Source organism: Oncorhynchus kisutch, linkage group LG26 (genome assembly GCF_002021735.2).
Source record: "Oncorhynchus kisutch isolate 150728-3 linkage group LG26, Okis_V2, whole genome shotgun sequence".
NCBI lineage: Eukaryota > Metazoa > Chordata > Actinopteri > Salmoniformes > Salmonidae > Oncorhynchus > Oncorhynchus kisutch.
This window is the reverse complement of record NC_034199.2, coordinates 600795-622392: the sequence shown is the minus strand read 5'-3', so window position 1 is coordinate 622392 and position 21598 is coordinate 600795. Positions and strand designations below refer to the sequence as shown.

The window sequence follows — 21598 nt, the reverse complement described above, 5'->3', positions numbered from 1 at the left end:
GTAACTTACTGTTTGGTGAGCTCCAAGGTCCTCTGATAATACTAGTCCCGTGTGAATCGGCATCCCTGTGTTTTCAGAGAAATGTCTGAGTTTGACTGGTGTTCTTCGCGGTTTGAGCAAGAAAACAACTGATTCGATAAATTGAACGAAGTGCTGCGCATAAGATGATATGTGTATGAATGGCCTACATGTATCAATTTTCACAGTGAATGCTCTTGTTTTTGTGTATGAATTGAATATTGCCAAATGCATGAGTAAAACATATTGTTCCTATTTAATGCAACCCTAATGCAACCCCTTTCAAAGCAGCATAAAACTGACCTAAATGTTTGGAAATGGTAAAGTTAACTTTCTCATCCATATGCTTAAAATGCATTTAAAGTGAAGGTGCACTGTTTAAAATATTCTAATGATATGATCACACTTCCTCAATTCAAATATTATGGCGACACTATACCAAAGAGTTATCAGTGTAACCCTGTGGTCGCCTGGACTTGTTGAAATTCCTAGATAATGCTTTTTAAGGCCAGGCACCACAGGCTGAAATTTTTGCATCTATCTAATGTTGTCTTTCGCATCATTCAAGTGAAGACTGTTATTTTATCAAATCAATTCTCTGTAATTATCATTACGTGATAACGTTGTGTAACTGTAATTAACTAGGAAGTCAGGGCACCAAGGAAAATCTTCAGATTACAAAGTTATGATTTTCCGAATAGTCTTCTAATTAATGAATTATTCTTTACCTCACGTTAGTCACATTCCAAATGTCGTAAATTGTTGGTTATCTGCATGAACCCAGCCTTTACTATGAATCTATACACCAATTGTCTTAATCATTTATTTCCAACTAACTAAATAATCACAGAAATGCATAAACACACAGTAGATATGGTTACAAGGAAATGATAGGGGAGGTTCCCTAGTGGGCTAAGCCAATATGATGGCTTGGTGGACAAAGTAATTAGTATCTTAGATTTTCTCTTCTATCGGGATCATAGTCTCAGAGTTGAACCATTTCTACTCTTGTAGCCATTGCTCCACGTGGTATGGTTAGGTATTCAACAACCATTGAAACCTTAGCACAAACTGAGGTTTTTGTGGTCTGAAGAGGATTTCCTCAGGAGGGTTTTTTATTCGTAACAGTAGAAAAGGGCTGTTCCATGACGCCAGATCATGTCTGTGTTCACAGGGGTGGGCCAATGACTTAGTTAAACTTCAACCTCTCTAGGGTAGGGGGCAGCATTGGGAATTTTGGATGAAAAGCGTGCCCAAATTAAACTGCCTGCTACTCAGCCATAAAAGCTAGAATATGCATAACATTTGTGGATTTCGATAGAAACACTCTGAAGTTTCTAAAACCGTTTGAATGATGTCTGTGTGTATAACAGAACTCATATGGCAGGCAAAAACCAGAGAAAAAAATCCAACCAGGAAGTGGGAAATCTGAGGTTTTTAGTTTTTCAAATCTTGGCCAAATCTTGAGTTAGCTTGCGTTCCATTGCAATTCTGAAGACAAAGGAATTCTCCGGTTGGAACATTATTGAAGATTTAAGTTAAAAATAACCTAAAGATTGATTTTATACATCGTTTGACATGTTTCTACCGACTGTAATGGAACATTTTGACTTTTCGTCTGGTCCTAGGGATCGCGCGTCATGAATGTGGATTACTGGGCTAAACGCGCAAACAAAAAGGAGCTATTTGGACATAAATTATGGACTTTATCAAACAAAACAAAAATTTATTGTGGAACTGGGATTGCTGGGAGTGCATTCTGATGAAGATCATCAAAGGTAAGTGAATATTTATAATGCTATTTCTGACTTTGTTGACTCCACAACATGGCTGATATCTGTATGGCTTGTTTTGTTGTCTGAGTGCTGTACTCAGATTATGGTGTGCTTTTTTCGTAAAGTTTTTTGGAAATCTGACACAGCGGTTGCATTAAGGAGAAGTGGATCTAAAGTGCCATGCATAACACTTGTATCTTTTAGCATTGTTTATTATGAGTATTCCTGTCAATTGAAGTGGCTCTCTGCAAAATCAAAGGGAGGGAGTTGACACTTGATTTAGAAACAGTCAGTCCCGCCAGAGTCTGGTTGAGTGCTAACGCTCTCGATTCAGGGCCACACATGCCCCCCCATGGCGATGAGGGTTACAGCTTCTGCTCCGCCGGCTGTCTGTGCCCTTCTCTGTTCCCCTCTCTACATTCCCTTCTCCCGACTCTTCTAACTTCTAAAAACTATTTGAATACATAAGGAGATCGGACGTCCTGGCCAGTTCCGTGGCGTGTTCACATAACCGGAGTGACCATTTCTACATCAAGTGTTGTCAACTCTGTCAATCCGGGACATGCTGCTGTTCAAATCGAAATCGGTTATCCACTATCTGCAATTGATTACATCCTGGTCTCTCAGATGAATAATTAACAAATCTGTTTGAAAACGAAAGTATACTGAATCTAACTCTGACTCCAAAACAAACAACAATAAAACGGAAACTATCATGAATTATGTTTCGTTTTTAGTTGGGGAGGGGGGGGGGGGGGGGGATCAAATGGGGTTCAAGTTTTTTTTCTAATGGTGTTGTCAAGCTTCTGAATCTGGCAGGTCACATTGAGATGTACTTTCTAATTTTTAAAGGTAGACTCAGCAAGATGATATTGCCAGGAGCAGCACCGCAGATATTGGGTGTGTTTGAGTGGTAAGGCTAATGCACTCCACAACTTTTGTCTACAGTCGTTTGAAGTCGGAAGGTGCATCAGCGACAGGCGAAAGTCGGACACTATGTCGATATAAACATGTGTCACACACTTACAAAATGGAATCATAATGTGTACATTGTACAACCAATTAGTGATAGAGCTTCAAATATTTTTTTATCATTTTTTAAAACGTTTTATTGAAGGTTAAGTTAAGAACAAATTCATTTTCAATGACGGCCTAGGAACCGTGAGTTAACTGCCTTGTTCAGGGGCAGAATGACAGATTTTTAACTTGTCAGCTTGGGTATTCGATCTTACAACCTTTTGGTTACAAGTCCAACGCTCTAAACACTAGGCTACCCGCCACACTTTTATTTGTAAATAGTCACTGTACAAATTGGTTCCTGTTTCAGCCGTGTCTTTGGTCACGTTCGCATGGGCCAAACAAAAACACCCTACAATAGTGCCTTCTACAATGCAGGGGATGGCTGCAGGATGAAGTTGGTGAAGAGCATCTGCAGATACTTGCAGTCAACTTCATGACCTTTGATCACATGAATTTTGTGAAGTTCGTGCAAGTCTGACAATTATCCCCAGAATACAACACATTAGGTCACCAACTTGACAAAAGTGATCAATTTGAAAGCGACTATTGATATGAGCAAGATGCAAGACTTTGCTCTCACACGGTCACACAGAGTATCTGCACATGTGCACCGGTGTGCTTCAAGCTGCTACAACGTGGTAGGTACAGGACCAAAATAGCTAAGTTTAGCCTCGCGCTTCAACGCTCCTGGTTATTGCGAAAATTGACCCATTTCTACTGTTTACTTTGTGCATCTATGTCATCTCGCTGAGTATACCTTTAACCCTAAATTAGCCTATGACTTCACTTATGTATTACTGCCCCACAGTGGCACAAAAACTCTACAAGTAAATGGCTCCTAGCCTTCCATGCTACTTTCTATCCTGAACACTGAAACTTAAACAAAATAATGTAAAAAAACTAAATAGAAAATGTTTTACAAAACTTAAACTAAATAACGAGTAAAGTGGATCTGAAAACTAAACTGAAAAAAAATAATTTTAACTAAAATAAATTAAAACGAATATAAAACACAACTATAATAACCTTTAACCTTGCTGGGGAGCCTCTGTTTTTTTAAAAACATTTTTTTTTACAAATAATGAAATGTATGTCTGTTCTCCAGAAATAGTTAGGCTTAAGTATATGCTCTCTACAAGTCATTAATAAAATGTTTTCTCTAAAAAAAGAGTATAGAGATTGGACGATAGTTGGTATACTCCCGTTTTCTCCAAATAACCATCTCCACTCGACAAATTGCTAAGAGTATTGGATGTCTCTTCTCAAGAGTGATTGAGTTTTATCTTGAGAGGTATACTGTAATGAACTACCAAAGGTTCTTGAAGAGCAAGTGAGTGGGAAAATACTTGGAGTGTTCTGATACGTTGAATTTACATGCAGTGGAAAGTATTCAGATGCCTTGACTTTTTTCACATTTTGTTACGCTGCAGCCTGTATTTGGGGAGGTTCTCCCATTCTTCTCTGCAAATCCTCTCAAGCTCTGTCAGGTTGGCCAGGAGCTTTGGAGCACAGATATTTTCAGTTCTCTCCAGAGATGTTCGATCGGTTTAAGTCCAGGCTCTGGCTGGGCCACTCAAGGACATTCAGAGACTTGTCCCGAAGATACACCTCCTGTTGGAAGCTGAACATTCGCCCCCAGGTCCTGAGCGCTCTCAGCTCAGCGCTCTGGAGCAGGGTTTCATCAAGGATATCTTTGTACTTTGCTCCGTTCATCTTTCCCCAAGTTGTAGAAACATCTCCAATGATTCTCAATGGAAACAGGATGCACCTGAGCTCAATTTCGAGTATCATAGCAAAGGGTCTGAATACTTATATAAATAAGGTATTGTTTATTTGTAATATAAAAATAAATAATTTTATACATTTTTGACTGTATTTAATTAGGCTGTAAGGTAACAAAATGTAGAGAAAGTCAAGGTGTCTGAATACTTTCTGAATGCACTCTATTACATTTGTATTTTAAATATGTGAATATATTAGGCTTCCGTATGGGTTTAAACATCTAAATCAATGTTAAGTGTCCTTTGGGTTGTCCTTTGGGGTGATTTTGAGCTGTAGTAATTCTATAAATAGGACCTTTAGGATCTTTTAGGTTTGTCTGGAGACATAATTACATGTTATCCACAGCACCACAGGGTGACCTGACCTGTATCAGTGGTTTTGACCAGAACACCTGCGAAGAGAGAGCTCCCCATGTACTCACTTAAGATTGTACTTTTCTATATCAGGTATCGTATGACTGTTCAAAACCAAATAGTACTGCAATACAGAACTCAGATGCTAGGGTTAGTGTTAGCGTTAGGGTTAGTGGGGGTTAGGGTTAGGGGGGTTAGGTTTAGTGGGGGTTAGTGGGGGTTAGGGTTAGTGGGGGTTATGTTTAGGGTTAGTGGGGATTAGGTTTAGGGTTAGTGGGGATTAGGGTTAGGGAGGGTTAGGGTTAGGGGTTAGGGTTAGTGGGGGTTAGGGATAGGGAGGGTTGGGGTTAGGGGGGGTTAGGGTTAGGGGTTAGTGGGGGTTAGTGGGGTTAGGGTTAGGGGGGGTTCGGGTTAGGGTTAGGGGTTATGGTTAGGGGTTATGGTTAGGGGTTATGGTTAGGGGTTAGTGGGGGTTAGGGGTTAGTGGGGGTTAGGGGGGTTATGGTTAGGGGTTAGGGGTTAGGGTTAGGGGTTAGTGGGGGTTAGGGGTTAGGGTTAGTGGGGGTTATGGTTAGGGGTTAGGGTTAGGGGTTAGTGGGGGTTAGGGGTTAGTGGGGGTTAGGGGGGTTAGGGTTAGGGGTTAGGGTTAGGGGTTAGGGGTTAGTGGGGGTTAGGGGTTAGGGTTAGTGGGGGTTATGGTTAGGGTTAGGGTTAGGGGTTAGTGGGGGTTAGGGGTTAGTGGGGGTTAGGGGTTAGGGTTAGGGGGGTTATGGTTAGGGGTTAGGGTTAGGGGGGTTATGGTTAGGGGTTATGGTTAGGGGTTATGGTTAGGGGTTATGGTTAGGGGTTAGGGTTAGGGGTTAGGGTTAGGGGTTGGGATTAGGGTTAGGGGTTCGGGTTAGGGGTTATGGTTAGGGGTTATGGTTAGGGGGGTTAGGGTTATGGTTAGGCTTAGTGGGGGTTCGGGTTAGGGGGGGTTAGGGTTCGGGGTTATGGTTAGGGGTTATGGTTAGGGGTTAGGGTTAGGGGTTATGGTTAGGGGTTAGGGTTAGGGGTTATGGTTAGGGGTTAGGGGTTAGGCTTAGTGGGGGTTCGGGTTAGGGGTTAGGGTTAGGGTTAGGGGTTAGGGGTTAGGGTTAGGGGTTATGGTTAGGCTTAGTGGGGGTTCGGGTTGGGGGGTTATGGTTAGGGGTTATGGTTAGGGGTTAGGGTTAGGGGTTAGGGTTAGGGGTTAGGGTTAGGGGTTAGGGGTTAGGGTTAGGGTTAGGGGTTAGGGTTAGGGGTTAGGGTTAGGGGTTAGGGTTATCTGAATCTACGCAGAGCTGTATTGTTGTTAATTCCAAATCGAAGAGTTTCTTTTTATTTGAATCCAGTAATATAATATTTTCTCCACTCCCTAATAGTCAGTCTCAGGGAATATTTGGCTGTTAGTTTCAGTCACCTGACCTCTTGTTACATGGCAACAGCATGTTTTCAAAAGAATCATCCACCCCTGAGATTCCACAGGTATTCTACAGCATGTGAGGAGAGGGAGAGACGTGTGAGAGAAAGTGTGTTACAGGTTGTAGACTACACTCACTAGGTGGCAGCTCTGCTTTGCATGACTGGGGCTGGTGGGGGGTGGGACTAGTATGTAGCTCTGATGTCATTCTTCTTAGTTCCAAAAGGCCTGCCCCTTTGACCGGCCCACACACTCCCACAGGTAGTTTTGGAGCTGTTAATTCGCTGCTGCCTAGCCCCGCCGACCTGTGTTCTGCATTGTCTCACACTATTTGCTACGCACACACGCTCCTACCTGCCCATTTCTCAGTTCTTCCCGGTGGTATGAACTTTGGATGCAGCAGTGAAGTGTCCAACTGTTGCGTGTCACATCTGCCAGAGAATTCCTGAGTGATTATTGACGGTGACTGAAGGTGGACACACCTCTCTACCTATCAGTCTCTCAGTCCTGACTGTCTGTCTCTCTACAGGACAATGTTTATAGTCTTCCTCAGACTAATAGAGGCACAGCTATTTCGCTCAGGAGACCTCCAAGACACATCCACTAGAGTCAATGTCAAGTAAGTGCTGCTACATATGATACACAGATTACACATATTTACATACCGATGACAATATAATAATACATTTTTTGTCTATTGACTATTTAAATTTTTATTTTGCTGTCTATGACTGATCTGTGACTGGATCGTTATGAGACTAACTTTGAACAGAGATTTGCCTTTCTCCTAACAGACTTTAGATAGATACTTCCTTGGGCAAGTGTATGTGTGTGTGCGTGCGTGCGTGACTGGGGTGAACGTGTATGTATCTACAGTTGAAGTTGGAAGTTTACATCACCTTAGCCAAATACATTTAAACTCAGTTTTTCACAATTCCTGACATTTAATCCTAGTAAAAATTCCCTGTCTTAGGTCAGTTAGGATCACCACTTTATTTTAAGAACGTGAAATGTCAGAATAATAGTAGAGAGAATGATTTATTTGATTTGATTTCTTTCATCACATTCCCAGTGGGTCAGAAGTTTACATACACTCAATTAGTATTTGGTAGCATTGCCTTTAAATTGTTTAACTTGAGTCAAACGTTTCAGGTAGCCTTCCACAACATTCCCACAATAAGTTGGGTGAATTTTGTCCCATTCCTCTTGACAGAGCTGGTGTAACTGAGTCAGGTTTGTAGGCCTCCTTGCTCGCACACGCTTTTCAGCTCTGTCCACACATTTTCTATAGGATTGAGGTCAGGGCTTTGTGATGGCCACTCCAATACCTTGACTTTGTTGTCCTTAAGCCATTTTGCCACAACTTTGGAAGTATGCTTGTGGTCATTGTCCATTTGGAAGACCCATTTGCGACCAAGCTTTAACTGATGTCTTGAGATGTTGCTTCAATATATCCACATGATTTTCCTACCTCATGATGCCATCTATTTTGTGAAGTGCACCAGTCCCTCCTGCAGCATAGCACCCCCACAACATGATGCTGCCACCCCCGTGCTTCAAGGTTGGGATGGTGTTCTTCGGCATGCAAGCATGCCCCTTTTTCCTCCAAAAATAATAATGGTCCTTCTGGCCAAACAGTTCTATTTTTACTTCATGAGACCAGTGGACATTTCTCCAAAAAGTACGATCTTTGTCCCCACGTGCAGTTGCAAACTGTAGTCTGTCTTTTTTATGGTGGTTTTGGAGCAGTGGCTTCTTCCTTGCTAAGCGGCCTTTCAGGTTATGTCGATATAGGACTCATTTTACTGAGGATATAGATACTTTTGTACCTGTTTCCTCCAGCATCTTCACAAGTCCTGAGATTGATTTGCACTTTTCGCAGCAAATTAGGTTCATCTCTAGGAGACACAACGCGTCTGCTTCCTGAGCGGTATGATGGCTACGTGGTACCATGGTGTTTATACTTGCGTACTATTGCTTGTACAGATGAACGTGGCACATTCAGGTGTTTGGAAATTGCTCCCAAGGATGAACCAGACTTGTGGGGGTCTACATTTTTTTTTCTGAGGTCTTGGCTGATTTCTTTTGATTTTCCCATGATGTCAAGGAACGAGGCACTGAGTTTGACAGTAGGCCTAGAAATACATCCACAGCTACACCTCCAATTGGCTCAAATGACGACAATTGCCTATCAGAAGCTTCTAAAGCCATGACATCATTTTCTGGAATTTTCCAAGCTGTTTAAAGGCACAGTCAACTTAGTGTATGTAAACTTCTGACCCACTGGAATTGTGATACTGTAAATTATAAGTGAAATAGTCTGTCTGTAAACAATTGTTGGAAAAATGACTTGTGTCATGCACAAAGTAGATGTCCTAACCAACTTGCCAAAACTAGTTTGTTAACCATACACTTGTGGAATGGTTGAAAAACGTGTTTTAATGACTCCAAGCTAAATGTATGTAAACTTCTGACTTCAACTGTACATACATACACAAAGGTATAGCATCTTTAACTTTTTCCGTCTGCATAATTGCACATAAAACAAAGGTGTCATTGATTAAAAGCCAAACTTCCCACTTAAACTCTTTCTATCATCTATCTATCGATCGATCTATCTATCTCAGCGCTGACAGTGAATGAGATATGTCTCTGTAAAGAGAGAGATTATGTGACAAGTCTGACTCAGTTCTGCCTTGCACTGCCTTAAAGGGAAATTCCCCCCCAAAACTATCTTTTGGTATTTGTGTCATTAGTCCATTGTTGACATATTAGTCCATTTGATAAAGTTCCAAAATGTTTTGCATGTCAGCAATCAAGTTTTCAAAATATATAACTTTCAAAATACAGCCGGTATGATGCATTTTCCATCTTATGAAGTTTATGAATTTTGAAAGTTATATATTTTGAAAGCTTGATTGCTGACATGCAAAACATTTGTGTAAAACAATACAGTGAAATCATTTATTAAGAGCTCTCCTAACAATGCAGTGTTAATAATTATATAGGTAATAGAAAATACAAAAAAAAAAGGTGTGTTTACAGTTTCTGTGTTGTTCTCCTCCTCATCTTCTCACTGGGCAGAGGTGCATGCGGTATGTCGAACAACCTGTTCAGTTTTCACACAGGTGTGTCTCAGGGAGGTGGCGGGAGGTAGAGACCGTCTGCTTAAACACATTCACCATGGCAGCGGACATAGCATGGAGAAACACCAACACATACTTTTGTATATATAGTGTATGTGGACACCCCTTCAAATGAGTAGATTCTGCTATTTCAGGCACACCCGTAGTTGACAGGTGTATAAAATTGAGCACACAGCCATGCAATCTCCATAGCCACACATTGGCAGTAGAATGACCTTAATGAACCCTTATAAGATGCAACCTTTCCAACAAGTCAGTTCGTCAAATTTCTGAGAGCTGCCCCGGTCAACTGTAAGTAATGTTATTGTGGAAACGTGTAGGAGCAACAACGTTGCTAGGAGCGTGTAGGACTGGTCTGGGGCTGTTTTTCATGGTTCGGGCAAGGCCCCTTAGTTCCAGTGAAGGGGAAAACTTAACTTTAAAGCGTGCAATGACATTCTAGATTATTCTGTGCTTCCAACTTTGTGGCAACAGCTTGGAAGGCCCTTTCCAGGTTTCGGGATGGAACTGCCCCTGTTCACAAAGCGAAGTCCATACAGAAATGGTTTGTCGAGATCGGTGTGGAAGAATTTGACTGGCCTGCACAGAGCCCTGACCTCAACCCCATCAAACACCTTTTGGGATGAATTGGAACGCCGACTGTGAGCCAGGCCTAGTCGCCCAACATCAGTGCCTGACCTCACTAATGCTCTTGTGGCTGAATGGAAGCAAGTCCCTGCAGCAATGTTACAACATCTAGTGGAAAGCCTTCCCAGAAAAGTGGAGGCTGTTATAGCAGCAAAAGGGGGGACCAACTCCATATTAATGCCCATGATTTTGGAAGGCGATGTTCGAGCAGAGCAGAGTTTTGGTCATGTCGTGTTTCTGTGACGAATGGGATTTTCATGATAAATACACTGTGTAGGAGGTGTGCCACACTACTGATGTAATCTATTGACTCTCATGGGTGAAGTGTATTATACAGTGTACCTTTTTTTACGAAGTGATTCATTAGACAAAGGTGTGTTCCAGTAATGTCTTAAAACATGAAACCACTGTGAAGTGAACCTGACCTGACATGCCAGTGAATCTCTCTCTCTTTCTCTCTCTCTCTCTCTCTCCCTCTCTCTGTGTGCTTTAGTGCGTCATTCAGCATTGTCTAATGATGCAGCTTTAAATTAGCCACTCCTTAGATAAGGTCGCGCAAGCAGCAGGTTAATTTCTCCCAGGATTCACAATGACTGTCAACCGTCCTTCTGAGGGCGCTGTCAAAGGTTTGCACGCGCGCAGTAACACACACACACCAAACAAAGCCAACTCTGTCTGTTGGTAACTAACCAGACCACACCCTCCGGACCCTAGCAACGCGGTCGGCACAGACAGAATATGAGATACAGATAAGGCAGGAGAGGGTAATGAATGGACAGATTCTACAGGAAGTATGCTCCTCTAACATATTTCACACAACCGCAGCCACAGTCGGAATATATTGTTTTCAATAAAACGCCACAATATGTTCGATTTGGCTGCTGGGGGGCAAAGAGAACCTCAGCTCTGCTAAAATCATTGACAACTACATGCCATTTTCAAGGGATTGTTTACCATATGGGTAACAATTTACAATAAGGCTGCATTTGTAAAGGGGTTATAATGATATTAATGATTATTTAATAATTTATAAATCCATTAATATACTGTTATTGCATTGGTCATAATAGTGCAATAACTGGTTGTGTTAACCAAATAATGAGACAATATTTACCTCCAGTTATAAACCATTTATAATGCACTTACGATTGCTTATAAGATTAACCCTTATGACACACACAACTTTATTTTCATTAGTTTTTCAGCTGAACAGTAGTTATTTTCTCACTTTTAGGTGTGATGCATTGGCACTCTGCATTGGGACCTTAAGCACTACCCTCTGTAGCGCCTTGCGGTCAGATGCTGAGCAGTTGCCATACCAGGCAGTGATGCAACCAGTCTGTAGAACTGTAGAACTTTTTGAGGATCTGAGGACCCATGCCAAATCTTTTCATTCTCCTGCGGGGGAATAGGCGTTGCCTCTTCATGACTGTCTTGGTATGTTTGGACCAGGATAGTTTGTTGGTGACATTGACACCAAGGAACTTGAAGCTCTCAACCTGCTCCACTACAGCCCTGTCGATGAGAATGTTGTGTTCGGTCCTCCTTTTCCTGTAGTCCACAAGCATCTCCTTAGTCTTGATCACTTTGAGGGAAAGATTGTTGTTCTGGCATCACACAGCCAGGTCTCTGGCCTCATCCCTATAGGCTGTCTCGTCCTTGTTGGTGATCAGGCCTATCACGGTTGTCGTCCGGCAAACTTAATGATGGTATTAGTCGTGCCTGGCCATGCAGTCATGAGTGAACAGGGAGTACAGGAGGGGACTGAGAACGCACCCCTGAGGGACCCCTGTGTTGAGGATCAGCATGGTGGATGATTTGTTACGTACCCTTACCACCTGGGAGCGGCCTGTCAGGAAGTCCAGGATCCAGTTGCAGAGGGAGGTGTTTCGTCCCAGGGTCCTTAGCTTAGTGATGAGCTTTGAGGGCACTATGGTGTTGAACACTAAGCTGTAGTCAATGAATAGCATCCTCACATTGGTGTTCCTTTTGTCCAGGTGGGAAAGGGCAGTGTGGTGTGCAATATAGATTGCATCATCTGTTGTAGCGGTTTGCAAATTGAAGTGTTGACCAGGCTTTCAAAGCAATTCATGGCTACAGACGTGAATGCTACAGGTTGGTAGTCATTTAGGCAGGTTTCCTTAGTGTTCTTGGGCACAGGGACTATGGTGGTCTGCTTGAAACAACATGTTGGTGTTACAGACTCGGTCAGGGACAGGTCGAAAATGTCAGTGAAGACACTTGCCCGTTGGTCAGGGCATGCTCAGAGTACACGTCCTGGTAATCCATCTGACCCTGTGGCCTTGTGAATGTTGACCTGTTTAAAGGTCTTGCTCACATCAGCTATGGAGAGCGTGATCACATTTGTCCGGTAGCTGATGCTCCCATGCATGCATGCTTCACTGTTGCTTGCCTCGAAGCAAGCATAGAAGTAATTTAGCAGGTCCCGTAGGCTCGTGGCACTGGGAGCTCATGGCTGTGCTTTCCTTTGTAGTCTGAAATAGTTTGCAAGCCCTGCCACATCTGAAGAGCGTCGGAGCCGGTGTTGTACGATTAAATCTTAGTCCTGTATTGATGCTTTGCCTGTTTGATGGTTCGTCGGAGGGCATAGCCGGATTTCTTATAAGCTTCCGGGTTAGCTTCCCGTTTAGCTCAGTGCAGATGTTGCTTGTAATACATGGCTTCTGGTCGGGGTATGTACGTACAGTCACTGTGGGGACAACGTCATCAATGCACTTATTGATGAAGCCAGTGACTGATATGGTGTACTCCTCAATGCCATCAGAAGAATCCTGTAGCATATTCCAGTCTGTGCTAGCAAAACAGTCCTGTAGCTTAGCACCTGCTTCATCTGATCACTTTTTTATTGACTGAGTCACTGGAACTTCCTGCTTTAGTTTTTGCTTGTAAGCAGGAATCCGAATGATAGAGTTATGGTCAGATTTGCCAAATAGAGGACGAGGGAGATCTTGGTATGCGTCTGGAGTAAAAGTGGTCTAGAGGTTTTTTTCCCCCCTGGTTGCACATTTAACATGCTGGTAGAAATTAGGCAAAATGGATTTAAGTTTCCCTGCATTAAAGTCCCCGGCCACTAGGAGCGCCACCTCTGGATGAGCGTTTTCCTGTTTGTTTATGGCCGTATGCAGCTCATTAAGTGCGGTCCTAGTGCCAGCATCGTTTTGTGGTGGTAAATAGATAGCTAAGAAGAATATAGATAAACTCTTTTAGTAAATAATATGGTATACAGCTTACCATAGGATATTTGTGATTGTAGTTTTTCTATTTTGTTATCCAATGATTGTACGTTAGCTAATAGTACTGATGGTTGAGGCAGATTACCCACTCGTCGTAGGATCTTTACAAGGCACCCCGACCTATGTCCCCTATATCTCTGTGTCTTTATCATTGGAATCATGGGGATTTGGGCCTTGTCGGGTGTTTGAAGTAAATCCTTTGAGTCCGACTCGTTAAAGAAAAAATCTTCCATTACGAGGTGAGTAATCGCTGCCCTGATATAGGAGCTCTTTTTGGTCATAAGAGATGGTGGCAGAAACATTATCTACAAAATAAGTAACAAATAACAATAGTACAATTGGTTAGGAGACCGTTAAACGGTATCCATCTCCTCCAGCGCCATTATATAGCTTGAATTCTTTGGGGCATGGATTCTACAAGGTGTGGCATTCAAACATTGCTTAATTGGTATCAAGGGACCTAATGTGCCTGTACTGTTGACACCAGGCAGGATGGGGCCATTGACTCATGGTGTTCTGACTTTACCATCAGCGGGACGCAACAGGAACCGGGATTCGTCGAATCAAGCAATGTTTTTTTCACTCCTCAATTGTCGAGTGTTGGTGATCACGTGCTCACTGATGCCTCTTCTTCTTGTTTTTAGCTGATAGGAGTTGAACCAGGTCTTCTGCTGCAATAGCAGAATAGTAAATCCGAGACACTGTCGTGCGTGAAAAGCTCAGCAGGCCAACTGTTTCTGAGATATTGGAACTAGCACGCTTGGTTCCAGACGATCATACCACACTCATTCTCCTAGGTCTCTAGTTTTGCCCATTCTTACATTCAATCGAATAGTCACTGAATGCCTCGATGCCGGTCTGCCTGATTTATATAGGCCACGGCCATGTGACTCACTGTGTGCAGGAGCGAACCATTTTGTGAACGGGGTGGTGTACCTAATAAACTGGTCACTGAGTGCAAAAATTACACACCGTAGCATACAAATATCCTTCAAATATATATGCTTATGTAACCTATACTGTATTTATATTTGAATACAGTCATCTCTGTTTTCCTATGAAGCGTCTTTATGTCCGTGCAAAGAAATGGGCAGCTTTGCAGTTGTAGTCTAAAGGCAGGACGCAATGAGTTTTTTGCGTAATTTCTTTGCTTTTGTATATTAACCTGTTCGATGGAAATCATTGCGGCATGTGTAATTATATTTAATACCCCCATAATGACAAAACAAAAAACGTTTTTAAATAATTTTTTGGGCAAATGTAAAACGCTTCCAATCCAACCTGACAGAGCTTGAGAGGATCTGCAGTGTAAAATGGGAGAAACTATCCAAATACAGTTGTGCCAAGCTTGTAGCGTCATACCCAGGAAGACTCAAGGCTGTAATCGCTGCCAAAGGTGCTTCCACAATGTACTGAGTAAAGGGTCTGAATACTTATGTAAATGGTATATTTCAGTTGCTTTTATATATACTTGCTAACATTTCCCCAAAACATTTTTTGCTTTGTCATTATTGGTATTGTGTATAGCATGAAACGTAACAAAGTCTACCTCCGCTGTTAGTATCTCAGCATCCCTCTGATGAACAACCTTCGCTGTTAGTATCTCAGTATCCCTCTGATGAACAACCTTCGCTGTTAGTATCTCAGTATCCCTCTGATGAACAACCTTCGCTGTTAGTATCTCAGTATCCCTCTGATGAACAACCTTCGCTGTTAGTATCTCAGTATCCCTCTGATGAACAACCTTCGCTGTTAGTATCTCAGTATCCCTCTGATTCTGCAGGCTGTGGGGCATTACTCTCATCTTATCTCCACTTTGCTCCTTCCACAATTTTACATGAGTCGGTAGAAAAACAACAGCAAAACTGAAGGGCTTTCCTACTTCTTTTCGTCTGTAACGATATTCATCTTCCTCTGACGAGGAGTATGAAGGATCGGACCAATATGCAGCGTGGTACTAAGGAACTAAGGTCAGAACGTGACATCGTCAGTCATTTGGCCTAAACAACGTGCGTCTACCACACCCGGCATGAACCTTCCTTCTCTGGTATAATGGCGTTCACACACATTCTATGTCCATTCTACCACCTACTGTAGCAAACTGTAGAAAAAAGAAATGGCCATTGCTTATTTTATTTTCATTTTTTTTTACATCAACAGGCTCCTTCAGTCACAGTCCAATCCAAATCAAATCCCTTCTCGTGTTCAGTTGTCCCTGCTTCAGCTGTTAAAACAACACATTTCACTACATCTGTCAGGTCTATGTGACATCCGGTTGCGGGTCATCCACTGCCATAGCTTCCACAGCTCCATTTGCTCCTTCAACTATTTCCCACACCTCTCTGTAGGAGACCTGTTGTACATCTCGGGTTCCTTGCAACTTCAGACTTGCAGGGCACTCCAGGAATTTGGCTACATGATTTCCACCACAATTGCTACACCGTACATCATCATCATTCTTCAACTACATGTTGATTCCATTGACACACACTTGAGACATGTCATATCTCATATACTATCTTTACATGTGTAGGCTGATACTCTTCATCAAACGTCATTAGAACGGACTGTCTTTCTTCCTTCTTTCCATCCACTACACTGTGCAGGTAACGTGCTCCCACCCCTCCTAGAATCTTGTTCTTAAGACATGAAGCCTCAACGTCCAGCGATACTCAGAGTGCGAATTACACCAGGGCATTTGGGTGCATCGTTTTTTTTAATGGGGTCTAATAATGAAAACGTCATTTAAACAGTCAAAATGAATTGCCCTTTAATGTGGCATGAACACAACCAGTCATTATATTTTCATCTGATTGTCAAACAAATTATTTAAAAAAGTAGGCTACCTGTGCATGTTCGTCCACTCCAAAATAATTCCAGAATCCGAACTCGCACCATTTAATGAATGGAAATAGACATCTGTTAAAAAAAACACCAAAATATGTGCCTAATAACATTCAGCAATTTGCCATTGATTATGCCTACATTAATTGATGCGTCTTGCTGACAAATGTACCTTTTTTTGTAGCCTAAAAAGTTGTGACACCTGAAATGGGACTGAAACTGTCCCAGGAAAAACGTGATGGTCAGCCTAACATACATGGTCAACTTACTAAACTAGGCTACAATGTGTATTACCATCAACTTCACATAGGCCTACCGGTAGCCAGTGATGTAGTGGGGAAAAAAAGGTGGGAAAACGGCATTTATTTGCCGAGGCAATTTTACACACATGAACACATGCACAACCGATATCCTACATTCAGTGTAAGACATTACACCCTGGTTCATGAGTTGTCCATAATACATTAGTTTTTGCTTGGCGTCTTCAGTTCTCATGGGCATACAAATCCAACAATGTAGGCCTATGCCATTGTAAAATCAAACACTTCTGACCAAAAGAGCAAACTATAGGCCTACTGTCATTAACTTATAGGCTACTTGTTGGATGGATTGGATGCACATTGGTGTCTAGCTGTAGACTAGTAGTCTAGTGATATTGTCGACCATCGGATTGGATGCACATTGCAAACAAATGGCGACAATGAGCAAGTACAAAGGAAAATCTATACGTAAAGGAGCTAAGCTGAGGCCATTTCCTTCAATGTGGACTGTGGCGCCACATAGATATAAATGGTTTAAACTATGACAGAGGTGGGGGTGTTTCACATTTACCACTGGAAAACATATTTACCACCTGCATTTAAAACAAATAGGAGAGTGGTTAAATTAGCATTATTTAGAGTCCCCCCTCCCCCCTCCAAAGTTTGACTTTTGTTACATTCAGGTGAGCAAACTCTGATTCTACCTTTCCTAATGCATCCTTTATCATCTTTGTGACCTCATAGATCTCACCAAGTATACAGTACATCATTGTTAATGAATCGCACTCCAACAATAAACCAATTTTTATCATTTACAGCAATTTTTGCTCTATTTTTCGTTGACAGTCTTCCACTCTCTTGCCGAGCTTGCTCAACTCTCCACCAGAATCAACCAGCACTTCTACTTCCACCATGATTGCGTCCATCTATTGCTTCTCCGACCTTCTCTCCATAGCCACATCCTCATTACTGGTTTGAACCAGTCCAACAACTTGTTAAACAGGAATCTCAAACCAACCGGCCATCCTAACGTTACAGTGTGGTATTCACGCGCCTATGCAAAACCCATAGAAAGAAGAATGAATAGAAAGGGCGTCTCCATTTAAGTCAATGATAGCATAATGGGTGGATTGGCAGCCATTTTAAGTGTACCCATGCCAGGAAGTATAAGCAGGAAGTGTACCCTTCAATCTGTGCTGTGATTTATTGAGTCAACGCAACTGACATTACAAAAAATGTATACCATGGCATTGTTGAATACTCGTTTTTGATTGGCTTGAAGGGTATTCTAGAGTGTGCATTATTTCCCTCTAACCCACTTTTTTATTCATTTAACCTTTATTTAACTAGGCAAGTCAGGTAAGAACAAATTCTTATTTACAATGACGGCCTACAAAAAGGCAAAAGGCTTCCTGCAGGGACGGGATGGGATTAAAAATACAAAATAAAATATAGGACAAAACACACATCACTTTAAGAGACACCATAACACTACATAAAGAGAGACCTAAGACAACAACATAGCAGGCAGCAACACATGAAAACACAGCTTGGTAGCAACACATGATAACAACATGGTAGCAACACAACATGGAAACAGCACAAAACATGGTACAAATATTATTGGGCACAGACATCAAAACAAAGGGCAAGAATACATCACACGAAGCAGCCACAACTGTCAGTAAGAGTGTCCATGATTTGAGTCTTTGAGTATGGTATATCAGCACGGTAGAATTCAATGGCTGTACTTCATTATCAGCATTGCAGAATTCAATGGCTATACGTCATTCTTACATGTTCTATGTTTGAGATGCTTTTGACAGCAAAAGTATAACTGAAAACATTATTGCCATTGTTGAATTCTGAAGGTTTGATTACTTTGTTCTGTTACCAAGGCAACTACTGTAACCATCTATTAAACTTTCTAGCTACTTCAGTGGATGTTGAACACATTTTTACCTTCAAATGAACACATTTTTAGCAGGAAATGTGTTAAATTATAGGCATGGTATGAAAGGGATAATCAACTCAGGGCTCTATGCGTTCTCTGGAAAATAATGCAACTCCGTGGAAGGTCAGTTCCACTCTGCTAGCATGTAGTGGAACCAGATTATGTGAGCAGAGTTGGAGCACAGCGAGGAGCAAGTTTCCCAAAGGCTGGAGCGTTGGCCTTCTCACCTGCTCCAGTACCGCTCACTTAACAAGTTCCCAAAGGCTGGAGCGTTGGCCTTCTCACCTGCTCCAGTACCGCTCACTTAACAAGTTCCCAAAGGCTGGAGCGCTGGCCTTCTCACCTGCTCCAGTACCGCTCACTTAACAAGTTCCCAAAGGCTGGAGCGCTGGCCTTCTCACCTGCTCCAGTACCGCTCACTTAACAAGTTTCCCAAAGGCTGGAGCGTTGTCCTTCTCACCTGCTCCAGTACCACTCACTTAACAAGTTGCCCAAAGCTGGAGCGTTGGCCTTCTCACCTGCTCCAGTACCTCTCACTTAACAAGTTTCCCAAAGGCTGGAGCGTTGGCCTTCTCACCTGCTCCAGTACCGCTCACTTAACAAGTTTCCCAAAGGCTGGAGCGTTGGCCATCTCACCTGTTCCAGTACTACTCACTTAACAAGTTTAGGGCATGCCCGGCCCAGCATGCATCTGTAGTCTACTTGTGTGCTGCTATAGCCCCTTGCTTTATCTACTGTCATGGCGTTCGCTAAATATTTTCATAAAGAAACTGATAAAACACACAGGTGCAAAATCAAGTTGACTTACAGAGATGAAGAGGACCAAGAGGGTGTGCGTTGATGTAGTGTCCACAACTAAAGAATCATTGTGGAATCTGAAAAGACACGTATCCCAAAAGCATGATGGTGTACTTACTACGTGCACATGCTAACAGAAAGGAAGGAAGTGAGTAGCAAAGTATTGTAGCAAAGTATTTTATAAACCAAAATTCTGATCTCTTAAGTTATATCTCTACAGTAGGCTATAATTAATTTTGACCCAATAGGCCTGACATATTACCTCTTTCAAATTACTATATGTTTTGATAGGCCTAAATGTTTTTAGGCAAAATAACCTACCTATACATTATGAAAAACTGCATCACTGCCCAGCCTGGCAAGAGTGTCCTGAAGGGTGTTTAGCATCCCCAGTGGCTCTGCAAGTGTGAAGAGGGTATTCGCAGCTGCTGGCCTGCTCTCCAGGCACCATCACATAAGCCTGAAGCCAGACTATCGCCATACTCGTGTTTCTAAAAATGAATTCAAAGGCACTAGACTGAGCCTAATAAGTCATTTTCGTTTCATTTGTATTTATTTCTAAGTAAGTAACAGCCTATATGCACAATTTATAGACTATAACGATTTAATTAAACAAAATGTTGAAATGCTGAGCCTTAATGTCCCTGCCTGCCTAGTGTGTCGCACTCGCAAATGCTTCACAATGTATTTCTTTGTAGGCTATATAGCCTTCACAGTATATTTCTTTGTCGGCTATATAGCCTTCACAGTATATTCCTTTGTAGGCTATATAGCCTTCACAGTATATTTCTTTGTAGGCTATATAGCCTTCACAGTGTATTTCTTTGTAGGCTATATAGCCTTCACAGTATATTTCTGTGTAGGCTATATAGCCTTCACAGAGTATTTATTTGTAGGCTATATAGCCTTCACAGTGTATTTCTTTGTAGGCTATATAGCCTTCACAGTGTATTTCTTTGTAGGCTATATAGCCTTCACATTGTATTTCTTTGTAGGCTATATTGCCTTCACAGTGTATTTCTTTGTAGGCTATATAGCCTTCACATTGTATTTCTTTGTAGGCTATATTGCCTTCACAGTGTATTTCTTTGTAGGCTATATAGCCTTCACATTGTATTTCTTTGTAGACTATATAGCCTTCACAGTGTATTTCTTTGTAGGCTATATAGCCTTCACAGTATATTTCTTTGTAGGCTATATGGCCTTCACAGTGTATTTCTTTGTAGGCTATATGGCCTTCACAGTATATTTATTTGTAGGCTATATAGCCTTCACAGTATATTTATTTGTAGGCTATATAGCCTTCACATTATATTTCTTTGTAGGCTATAGCCTTCACAGTATATTTCTTTGTAGGCTATAGCCTTCACAGTATATTTCTTTGTAGGCTATAGCCTTCACAGTATATTTCTTTGTAGGCTATAGCCTTCACAATATATTTCTTTGTAGGCTATATAGCCTTCACAGTATATTTCTTTGTGGGCTATAGCCTTCACAATATATTTCTTTGTAGGCTATATAGCCTTCACAGTATATTTCTTTGTCAGCTATATAGCCTTCACAGTATATTTCTTTGTAGGCTATATAGCCTTCACAGTGTATTTCTTTGTAGGCTATAGCCTTCACAGTGTATTTCTTTGTAGGCTATATAGCCTTCACAGTATTTTTCTGTGTAGGCTATATAGCCTTCACAGAGTATTTATTTGTAGGCTATATAGCCTTCACAGTGTATTTCTTTGTAGGCTATATAGCCTTCACAGTGTATTTCTTTGTAGGCTATATAGCCTTCACATTGTATTTCTTTGTAGGCTATATGGCCTTCACAGTGTATTTCTTTGTAGGCTATATAGCCTTCACAGTGTATTTATTTGTAGGCTATATAGCCTTCACAGTATATTTATTTGTAGGCTATATAGCCTTCACATTATATTTCTTTGTAGGCTATATAGCCTTCACAGTATATTTCTTTGTAGGCTATAGCCTTCACAGTATATTTCTTTGTAGGCTATAGCCTTCACAATATATTTCTTTGTAGGCTATATAGCCTTCACAGTATATTTCTTTGTGGGCTATAGCCTTCACAATATATTTCTTTGTAGGCTATATAGCCTTCACAGTGTATTTCTTTGTAGGCTATAGCCTTCACAGTATATTTCTTTGTAGGCTATATAGCCTTCACAGTGTATTTCTTTGTAGGCTATAGCCTTGTAATAATTTAATAATAATAATAATAATATTATAATAATGTACCCTAAGTAATACATTATGTTCCTCCTAAGTAATACATTATGTTCCTCCTTAGGCTCCCTGTCTGGCTCCTGACCTA

The 21598-nt window shown here is 41.6% G+C and overlaps 1 protein-coding gene across 8 annotated transcripts in view; it reads left to right on the top strand.

The window, feature by feature from the left end:
- The window catches only part of LOC109871121 (LIM domain only protein 7), a 113104-nt gene that overhangs the window by 17296 nt on the left and 74210 nt on the right, over positions 1 to 21598 (top strand). For 6 of the 8 annotated variants that reach the window (XM_031805676.1, XM_031805679.1, XM_031805675.1 and 3 more), the window contains exon 1: positions 6644 to 7008. The exons of 1 other annotated variant lie outside the window; for it this stretch is intronic. The gene's annotated coding sequence lies outside the window, so the exon portion shown is untranslated. Of the gene's footprint in view, positions 1 to 6643; positions 7009 to 21598 lie in introns of those variants that run through there. One more of the 8 variants, XM_031805672.1, reaches the window with a different exon arrangement.